Here is an 11,109-nt window from a genome sequence, read left to right on the forward strand (position 1 = left end):
ATATTATTAATAATACCCAGACAACTGTGAATATGATTCTAATGTATCACATAATTTATTATGGAACTTTTATGTGGATTTCTGGTCCTGAAGTAGAAATATCTATTACAGAATACAATATGACATACAAAGCCTATATAGCATTGAAAATACTTTCTAAACAACACAACTAATATGATTTTGAAGTACACAAAGCTACTTTAGAAAATACATAACTCTTAAATTTACTGGAATAAATTCAGAAGAACTGAACCAATTTGTCTCATTTTCTACCATCTAAGAAGTTTTCTAATTAAGTGGTCATAGCAGCTGAAAATCTAGTAGATCATTACAATGTGCAAAATAATTCATGTCCCCAGTGTGTGATGAAAAATATAGCTTCAGGATATTAATCCAACCTAAATCATATGTACCATTCAATATTTTCATTTTACATAACACCACTCAGCATATTAATCAAAGATTTTTTTCACAGCGTAAATAGGCAGGATCAGTTATTTATATTTCCTACTTATTCTATCCCATCCTTTTGATATTATGTACATGTGAAAGTAAATGATGTAACTGAAGTCAAATCTTGTTGGTTGTATAACCCATAGAAAAATCGCAGAAATGTGCCTTTTCAGCTATTTACTACCAGGGTTGTCATCGTTGTGATGAAAAATGACCAAAACCAGTTGGGGAGGAGGAAGAGGTATACTTGGCTTACAGTCACGGTCTGTTGAAACAAACGTAAGCAGGAACTCAAACCTGGACATCAGAGTCCATGGACTCTGGCCATGGACGGATGCTGCTTACTGGCTTGTCCTTTGTGACATGCTCAGCCTGAGCGTGAGTTGCTGCTACTTTGCTTACTAGCTGTGCTAACTTGGAAGCACTATCTAACCATATTTGGTGTCCGTTCTTTTCTTCCTAAAGCTGGGGTGAAGGGGATCACAGCTAGGGCAAAGCCTGGCAACAGTGTAACTAATCTGGGGAGGGTTTGATTTTTTGTTTGCTTGTTTGCTTGCTTGTTTCCTTTGCTTTGCTTGTATTTGGTTGGCTTTTGCCTGTTTCCCTGTTCTTCCTTACAGTCCAATGCCACCTATGTTTCTTCTTCTTCTTCAATGTCACCTTTCAAACTGTAACTTTTCAAACCACTTCTTATTTTCCCACTAAAATGAATTCCAAAGACTTTGGACTTGTTTATCATTCTTTAACTGTTTACATTGTATTAACTGACAACCCCACTGAAACTCTTTAACTGTTGCCAGTGCCTCTACTTAGTTGACTTGCCTGATACTCCCTTGTGTTGTGAGTCCTTATAAAAGAGTACTCCACATGTGCCACTGTCTCTACCCTCAGTTTCTTTCTTATTTTCCCTTGTATCATTCATGACACAAGAATCTGGGTAGCTTTCTTAGTCCTCCTCTTACCACAAAGTATCTATGAAGTCCTAACTCTGTTAATCAAATAGTTCCATTCAGCCCACTAGCCTACACTGATGTTCAGATCCATAGCCTTTGAGATCCTCTGCTTACATGTACATTTGCCATTTTAACCACATTGTGTTTTATTGATTTCTCCCTTCCATTACCTTAACTCTTCCTAAAACTCCATCTCCCATCCCAGATATCCATTCAGGTCATGGTCCAATGGCCCCACCCCAGGAAGACTTTCTGGGTTTCACAAAAAGGACACAAGACAATCAAACAGTTAAAAAAAACTTATTGGCTTTTAAGATTATTCACATATATTTATTAATATTTTATAGAGTGCTGAACTGCACAGCCTTCCTCCCCTTCACAGCTCATTTTTAACTGGTATCCCAATACAGCCTGGAGAAGTATTTGAAGTAGCCTGAAACATTGGACAAGAAGATACACTATGTATGTAATCTGAAGTTGTATACAAAATTAATCAACTTCTAAGAGCTGCCTAAACACCTCCAGCAGAGGAAAGTTTCCCAATCTGGTCAGTGCCTTGAGAGGTACAATTTCAGGACTTCTGCTGTATTTGACTGCTAGAGCTTGCTAGAAATCTGACCACCAGATAAGTGAAGTGCTGCTGTATAGCCAAAGGCTTTGTGCCAAAGATTTATAATTAGCAACAGAATCAGCTGGCATACCAAACTATATTTTGTTTCTTTAATCTTCTTTTCCTCCCTTTTGTGTTCCTTCTCCCTGTTTGTGGCTGATAGAGCCAGATGATCAATAATCTGTCTTTCGGCAACTCTGATCATCATCTTCACTACTGCCTGGATGCTATTATTCACTTTAATACATTAATCCTTTGGTTGAAATTCTTAAACCACAATTCTTTATTAAAGGACCATTTTGGCATCCATATACTGATAGCAGCTTGTCTGGTGTTTCAAAAAAAAAAAAAAAAAAGAATAAAGAATAAATCTGAATGAAGCCTCTCTTTCTCCCGAAAGATTTCACTAAAGAGTAAAAATCCACAGGAAACAAGATTTCAGCTTAGTGACACAGAGATACTGGGGGAAATAGAATCTTCTTACATAAATTAGAGAACACGAAAGTTTCCCTTGCAATGACAATTAGATGTCAACGCATCATTTCGTGACAAAGCACTGAGAGACATTGTAGCAGTTTGTTAGATCTATTCTCATTGCTATCACAATGAGAAACGGAGCACACACTGTACCAGTTAGCAGACCAAACCTTTGTGCAATTGCTGTAACCTTTGGTGGAGCCCAGTGATTTTTGTTCCTTTTCAAAAAGACATTAAAGTGACAGTGTGGCGGGTCATTTTTTTTCCACCACACACACTAAAACTAGTGTGCGTGCAGCAGAACTCTGCCAAAGCACGTTGCATTCATACAAAGATCCATACAGATCTTAATCATAAAATAATCCATTCTGTACTCTGTTTTTATGACATTTATATGAATCTGGCCGCAGCCTCATCAAGCAGTTCACAGAGGGAAAATTGTTCTATTTATGTGGTTGAGACAGGGTGGACTTGATTTTTAAGCAAAGGGAGAAAGAAATACCCTTTTTTCCCCCTAGTCACAAATCTGGAGCTCAAAAGAACTATTTTACACTATTTTGTGACTATATTTGTAACTAAGGATCTGAACAGATGAGAATCCCTTCCTCTGTCCCCTGTCAGTAGTAAAGCCATATCTCGGTATTTATGAAGCCGAGAAGCTGAGTGAAGACACCTGGAAATAGTTTTCCCCTTCTCTTCTATGTAATTGCAAAAGGCAAGAAATGGATGTGTGGGTAAAAGTAGAAAGGAGACTGCAGGATACAGCTGCTTTAATTTATTTTGGCCCCTGCATCTTAAGAACTAATAATTTTTCAATTAATATCTCCAATTTTTTCTTTTCAACCTTTGTTTGGGTATCACACAGGAAGAATACATGATGTCTGAAATGTTCTAATTTCTCTGCCCCCTTTTCAAGTTTGTGACAATTTTCAAGAATGAATCTATGTGCTTGGCTAGTATAATCTTTTTTCTGGATTCTAGTAAGACATATAAAATATGGAAATAAAGGCAACTGTGTTAACTCACATACTATCTCTCAGAAAACTAATTTTCTAGTACATTACGTGAGTAAGTAAATGGATAAAAACATCTCAGTGGTGTAATGGCTTAATTATCATGGCTCACCTGTCCATACTCCTTACTCATGCACCGTAGTTCAGGCTCACTGATGATGTTTCCAGTCGAACTTTACTTTCCTGGTGTTACATTAGAACTCTCTTAGATGCTGCAGTAACTTCTTTAAAGCCAGAAACTGGACTCTGAAACTCTAAATTCTGCATTTAGGATGGAGATATGTGATTGTGTGATTGTGTGTGTGTGTGTGTGTGTGTGTGTGTGAGTGTATGTGTCTCTCTGTGTGTGTGTGTGTGTCTGTGTCTGTGTGTGTCTGCGTGTGTCTGTGTGTGTGTTGGTTTCTTCAAAATCACCATCAAGTATTTGTGTTGGAAATAATTCCAGATGCATCTAGGATCACCTATAAGTATTAAACACCATGTGACTCAGAAATCATATCAAATGTGAAGCTTTTACAGGTTTCATCAAACATAAACTTTTTCCCTTTTAATATAATAAAAAACATTCCTCCCTCCTCTTAGAACAAAGAGAGGAAAAGAATAAGGGCCCGTAAGTGCAAAGCTGTTGTAAGAAAGGGAATCAGTGTGAATGATTGCATGATGATATTCCCCAGTAAAATAATGACAGTGTCCAGGACATTCCCCTGTCTTCACAAACCACTGGTATTTAAGTTGAATACTGCATACAACTTGCCTTCTTTGCCAATCCCTCTTCTAAATAAATGACAATATAAATAGACACATAAACTCCACATGAATCATTAGTATGTGAGATAATGTTACCCTGGGGCCACTGTAACTCACATATCCCCTTGCTTCTATTTCAAATCTTTAAAATATTTTCTTTTCAAATACTTATAAAAGCACGTATGGTTGAAATAAAAATAAAGCACATACAGATGATATTTTTAAGCATGGCATTCTTATACCAGAAAGACATGTTCTCTTTTACTGTATCCTATATATGTCCAGAGAAATAGAAGCTTAAAAGCACTGGCAGACAAGAAGAGTTTGCAGAAACACTTTGAGGTGTTGCAACCCTCATTTGGAATTGACAACTTTGATACAGTCCATCTTGTCAGTATTAAAGTTCATGACAAAATGTACATTCCACTGTTAAAAGGGCAAAGGTATAAAACTGTGTGTTTCACAGGCAGCCAATATATGATGATGAGGACTGTAGGCAAATCTCAACCATCTGAAAATATGTTATGAAAAATATTTCCTCTATTTCACACACACACACACACACACACACACACACACACCAAAAAAAAAAAAAGCCCACCTGAGTAGTTTAGTTTGTTCTGAACATTTCTATTTATCAATGTTATTTTATGTTTTTTTTGTTTTGTTTTGTTTTTTGTTAACCCTGAGTTCTTAGAAATAACTTTCCAGGAAAAAATGTCATAAATCCTGCAAATCAAACATCTTAAAGTTTAATTTTCTGAAAAATAAGGCATCTTCTAGTCACCATGTATAGCTAGCCCTTCCCACTCTAATCTTTGCCAAATAATATGATAACAGCTTGCTTCTGTGAAGACAAATCATAATGCCATTTAACAAAGATGTTGTGTGTGTGCATGTGTGTGTGTGTGTGTGTGTGTGTTGAAGACATTAAGAAAGCCCATTGTGCTTTAATCTGATATGGAGAATTTCCATCTCCTTAAACTGTACTTTCCTTGACACACTGAGTTATTTTTCAGGAGTGACATCCTTTCCACAGGAAGGATTAGACACCAAACATGCCTTGACCAAAACATGAAACTACTCATTAAAAAAAGAAAGAAAGAAGAAAGGTGAAAAGATAGACTCCTTGGTCTGTGCACTGAACACATCTTTAAATCTGGATTTTCCTGGAACAAGAGAACGGTGGCCTACACAATAGATTACATCCTGATGCACACTTAAGGTCTGGGAGCCCAGATTACCTACATTGGCCAAGCCAATAAATACAAAGAAAAAGATCTACTTATGTAGCAAAGTACTTGCGCTGGTAGTCTGCAGATAAACATGAAAAAGACATGGAACCCTCTTCCTTCAGCCAGTCCCAGCTCATACATCTCTCCTATTAACTGCTTCTAGCACTGAGGGAGACTCCAGTGTGTACAGAAAAAGCAATCCTCTCTATTACATACCCCCTAATACAAGCCAACTAGCTATTTTCAATGAAACAAAAAAAAAAAGAAGAACTCTATCTATGCCAATATAAGAAGGAAATCTTGTCATTTGGGCCACATTAAGAAATAGAACCTGTGGTCTACGGTGTGTCACCTTCTCACAGTTATTTCTCTAATACAATTTTTCTCTGTGTCCTGACTGTAACCACTTTCCAGCTACATATGAGCATCTATACATCTTTTTAAACAAACATTTAATGTTGCCAAAAGAACTGATCCCTGGTACCCATTAAAGAAACCAATTGGCAAAACAAGAAGATTTTTAATGAGTATCTACAGTATGCCAAGTTAGATGCTATGGGCAATAAAAGAAAGCACAGTACATGATATCAATCCTCAAGCAATTAAAAGATCATGCGTGGATAAAATTACAGAGAGCAGACCAGGATTTTTCCAGTGTGTAAGAATTGTAAATCTTGAAATCCATGAATTAACGTCTAGAAAATTTGAATAGAAACTGCTATGGTTGTGGTATGGACACATCCTAGAAGACTCTGAATAGATGATATGACTATTTAATGAGGAAGTTTGGATTGGAAAGAGTAAAGAAAGCTCAAGGCTAAAGTTACCACTTCATCTTTTAATGAATAAAATAGATACTTCTAGTTTAGAGCAGTTTCTCCTAGCACCCACTAATAATAGAAGAAGGGCAAGAAATAAATACAACCAACTAATTGTCTATTAGAGTCATCCCCTAAAGAGCCACAGAAGAAACTTGGACAGAAGTCATTGAGGAAGCCCTGTTGTGGTAATACAAAAAGCATGAAAAGCATGAGCCACTCTTGACACTGCCGGAGGTAGAAATGACTATATCTTGTTTTGGTCAAAGCTACCACAAGACCCCAACATCAAAGAGGCAGGCACACCAGTAAAAGACTGGCTAAAGAACAGTGAGTCACAGAAAGGCTGCAGAACAAATAGTCACGCCAGAATTGATTGTAGCAGCTCCTGTCTCTCATTCTGGGCCTAGTGCCCACAAAGATAGCAACACCAGCATCAGTGTCATCTTCCAAACAAAGGACCACAGTATAGAGAGAACAATATTAATTATTGTCAAAGTCACATGTGCACGCAGCGACTTCAGTAGAACAATCAGTTTAAGCGGCGGTAGCCACTTCTCAACATAAAACACACTTACTGCAATCCAAACTGGATTTAAGGGAAGGTGAGCGCTGGCTGCCTCGGTTGTTTAAACTGGATATATGTGAGCTAAAGTAGTTCACATTGTTAGAATGAGCGAATCAAAGGCGTAATTGTTTTTGTCATCTGCACAGCAATTTTACTCCTGAATGCATTGTTTTGGGCAGGAATTAATAAAAATTGCATGTGCTTCAGGTGCTGGGTAGATCACCCCTTTCCACACAGCCCAGCCTGGAGCTGTGAATGCTCCTTTTCTTATTATCAGTTAATAATTCTCTCTCATTGAGGCAAATTAGGAACTTGACTGTATTAGAGAGTCCAGAACACTGCTAGAGGCAAAGGGGGCTAAATGGCAGAAATTCCTCTCTGAGCGAGATGCATGAAGCACGACATTGTGTCCACCACAAAAGCCGCTCTGTATTTTTGATCCTTTCTAATTTAATTAGCCCAAGAGGTAGTGCATTAATTTGCCAAGAATTCTTCTGATGCGAAAGCTGCCCTTATTGCAGTGAAGGGAAAAAATAACCTGCGTGCTACAGTGGCATGCCAGTAATGAAAGGGGGTTATTTTTGTGTTACAAATGGCATTGCAGGGTTACAAGAGACCTTTAAACCTTTTTATCTCTGGTTAGGTCATATGTAGCACAGTACAACACAAAGCGCTAATTAACCAATTCTGGTCCAGAAATCTTTTAGAAGGCTTAGGAGAGTCGCACAGTTAGAACCCAGGTCAAATGCATGGCTTTGCTTTGGATTTAAAAACGGAAAACATCTTCTGGTATATATATTAAAAGATAGAACAAAAATTATCATCAATAGGCAGTTCAGTGACTGTACAGGCTCAGCACACGAGATCCTTATTCTGGTCTTTGTTCCCTTGCTGTTTAATGATATTCTTTATGTGGGCACGCTGGAGCCTTGAAGTCCCCTAGAAGGTCTCTTGGCTCTTTATGCTGTATTTATTTGGTAAATTGTCTCCATGTTAATCTTCTTCATCAAATGCTTGGAGTCAGTTTTGAAAAACTTTGATCAGATCTGCCACCGCTAAGCCTCTTCATCGCCATGTGCTTCTGATATGCGCTCGTGCACTCAGATGGCTCATTTACTCATTAGAGAACAAGAAACATGCGTCCTACCACGATAAGTCCTTCCCGATACTTTGAACTGCTAATTAAGTCTATGTAATCATGTCTCCTGTTTGCAGAACTATTTCTTTTCTAGAAATTACGGATCCCGTTGAGGGACTCTCAACACCCTTGTCGCGTTCCCTCGGCACTTCCCAAGTCTGCTGCCTGGATGAGGCTGCATAAAAACACTCCCAGAAACAACCCAAGAAAACCTGAGGATTATTACATCTTACATTTCATTCTCTGAATTGTTAATGAAAACCAGTGGAGGGCAATGACTTTAAAGCAACACATGGATATTTCTCTCCGTGCCTATCTATCTAGAAATCGGTGACTTGAGGAATGATGGCATTCAGAATATTTTGAACCGTTCCTTGTGGCTCTCCCAAGGCACCACTAATAGCCTGTCTACTGAAAAGTGCAAGATTCAGTAGCTAAATAGAAGAGGAAATTACCATTGTCAAATGTTGGGTCTGTCCAGGTGGAGGAAGTGGCTGGTGTGAGACCAGAGAACCTTGAAGAAAGGCTGGCAAGAGCTGGATCTTTTTAAAAGGGCAACAGTGGGGGCCAAAAGGATGTTTGGGGGGACAAAAATTTGATCTTCATTGCAAGGGAACAGTGAGATTGGTGGGAATTAAACTAAAAAGATCTTGGAGTCTGCGTTCCGCAACATTTTCTCATGGATGACGCTATGAAATGCAATAGTTTCTCGAAACAAGAATACCCTGTCCTATGTCTCTCCTGTCATAAAGCAGGACTTTTCAAACCATACCGTGCAATTTCTAAACCTCTAACTAGTTTTTCTTGATAATGGTTTTATTTTTCATATTTTCTCTCAAAGTGTATGCTTAAAATCACTAGCTACTTAAACAGTAAGATGATAATTTCTACTCAAATTTAAAGTTCATAAGTAGTATGCCTATGTATACAATAACTCAGCTGGGAGTGTGTTTTAAAGCTACATGCTATACTGTTCTGACTTTCTCCAGGTTGTCCAAAAGATTTGAAAGGGGAAAGGATTTTTTTAAAAATACACAGTAAATACTTCAGAAATAGTGAATTAAAATGAAAAACAGATGACAAATTTATTCAACTTTTGGCTTCTGTAACATCAAACAGCACATTTTCTTCAAATGGTTTCATCAGTAGACTGGTAACTTCTTAAATTGATTGACTTAAACCTGTCACATATTTGATGAGTGGAAATTTATAGAATAGTCCCTCCTTTTTCCTCATTTGTTGACATTTTACATACCTATTATAATAAACTAAAATAAAGCATCTATGCTAAAACTTTCTCTATAATTTCATGTTTTCAATGAAAAATAAATATTAAAAGCCAAAGATTAAATATTTTAATTAAAGAGATATTTATTTTGGTTAAGTTGTTAGTATTAAAAGATGTATAAAAGTGATCTAAATTTTGCTCAGAAAGAAAACTTTTAAAATGTCTTTCGATCAATGTGACATGCACAGTACATTTTTTTATTAAAAAGCTATGTAAAATACCGAATGATAGGACATCAACAAAGTTAGGGAAAAAATAAAAGATTATTTTGAATTAGTGTTTAATGAATAATGAAAGATACTTTAGCGCTATGAGAAAACTGGTGTTTTGCTCACCAATTCTAGGTAATGTTATAATCTCAGAGAATGAACAGCACAAACAAAAGCACTTACCTGCATATGCTTTCCAGATAAAATACTTAACTCTCAATCTGTACTTTCTAAAACACCATGAAGCTCAAAACAGGGTACTTGGCGTGAGAATACAAGTGTCCCATGACAGCCTGTGGGAATCTACTAATGTTGAAAGCCCTACTAGCTGGGAAGATTGAAGAAAAGGTAACAGTGTAATTTTTTTTCTTCACATAAAAAAAGAGTGAGATATCAAAATCACAAACTAGAGCTCTCCCCTAAACAGACCAGGATAAAAGTAAGCACTTATCATGGACCTGAGGAAAGTGTCCTGCAGTGTATCACCAGAGTCATGGACCATGCACATTCAAGCACACAGTAGACTCTTCATCTGGAAACTGCCCTTTTCTTGGAGATGGAGAGACAGAGAATATCAATCAGAAGTCTAGAAGCAGAGAGATGGAGGTAGACTATCTAAAAGCAGGTGACCTAAGCCCAGTGGGTGTCATATGAAAAGCACCAGCAATCACCTGATAAGCTGTGTCTTTTCTACAGGACTACTTCCTTTTCTTTTCAACATAATACTTTTATTGATATGAGAATTTCACATAATGTACCCTGACCTACTATGCTCATTTCCAAGTCTTCCCAGAACCATGCCACAAACTTGTGATCACACATCCCCTGAAGAAGAAGAAGAAGAAGAAGAAGAAGAAGAAGAAGAAGAAGAAGAAGAAGAAGAAGAAGAAGAAGAAGAAGAAGCCAATTTTTACTGCCCATATATTCACTGAAGCATGGTCACACTCCCAGTGGCCAGCCCCTTAAAGAAAACCATCAGTTGTGGAGAGAGCTACACTTCAAGCATCCCTATCACAATTTTTAAGAGTTCTCTTCAGTAGCTTTCTGTCTAGGCTGTTGCTTTCTTTAATGGAGGAGGTGCAGTAGGGGTTGTCAGAGAAGCTTCATATGATTCTCATTCTCAACTACGAGTCTGTAGTCATCAATGTGACTGTAAAGGAGGTTTCCTTGCCATTTCCACTCAGTGGGAGTAAGGACTTCTATATGGTTTCTGGTGACAGCACAGACCATGCGCATCCACCTGGTCTCTGGCATCAGCTTGTGCTACGGACTTCAGCATGGTCTCCAGTAGAAGTACAGACCACAGACATCAACTCAGTCTTCTACTGTAGCATGAGTCATGGACAACCATAATAGCTACATAACTGTTTCCAATCCAGAGTGACTTGAAGGAGAGGAAGTTGGAGGATGCCACCTCCTGTCAACCTGTGACAGACACCAGCTGAGACAAAAGAAAGGCTAGGAAACAATGTCTCTAGAATGACTGAACAAAAAGGGCCACACAGGGCCCCGACTCAGGTGACGGTTGATACTTAATCATGTAGAGGAAATTTATCATGACAAAGTGCCAATGACAGCATCGTATAAAATAGCTTTCTCA

This window comes from Mus caroli, unplaced genomic scaffold, assembly GCF_978045245.1.
Source record: "Mus caroli unplaced genomic scaffold, Mus_caroli_1 scaffold_2, whole genome shotgun sequence".
NCBI classification, from domain to species: Eukaryota; Metazoa; Chordata; class Mammalia; order Rodentia; family Muridae; genus Mus; species Mus caroli.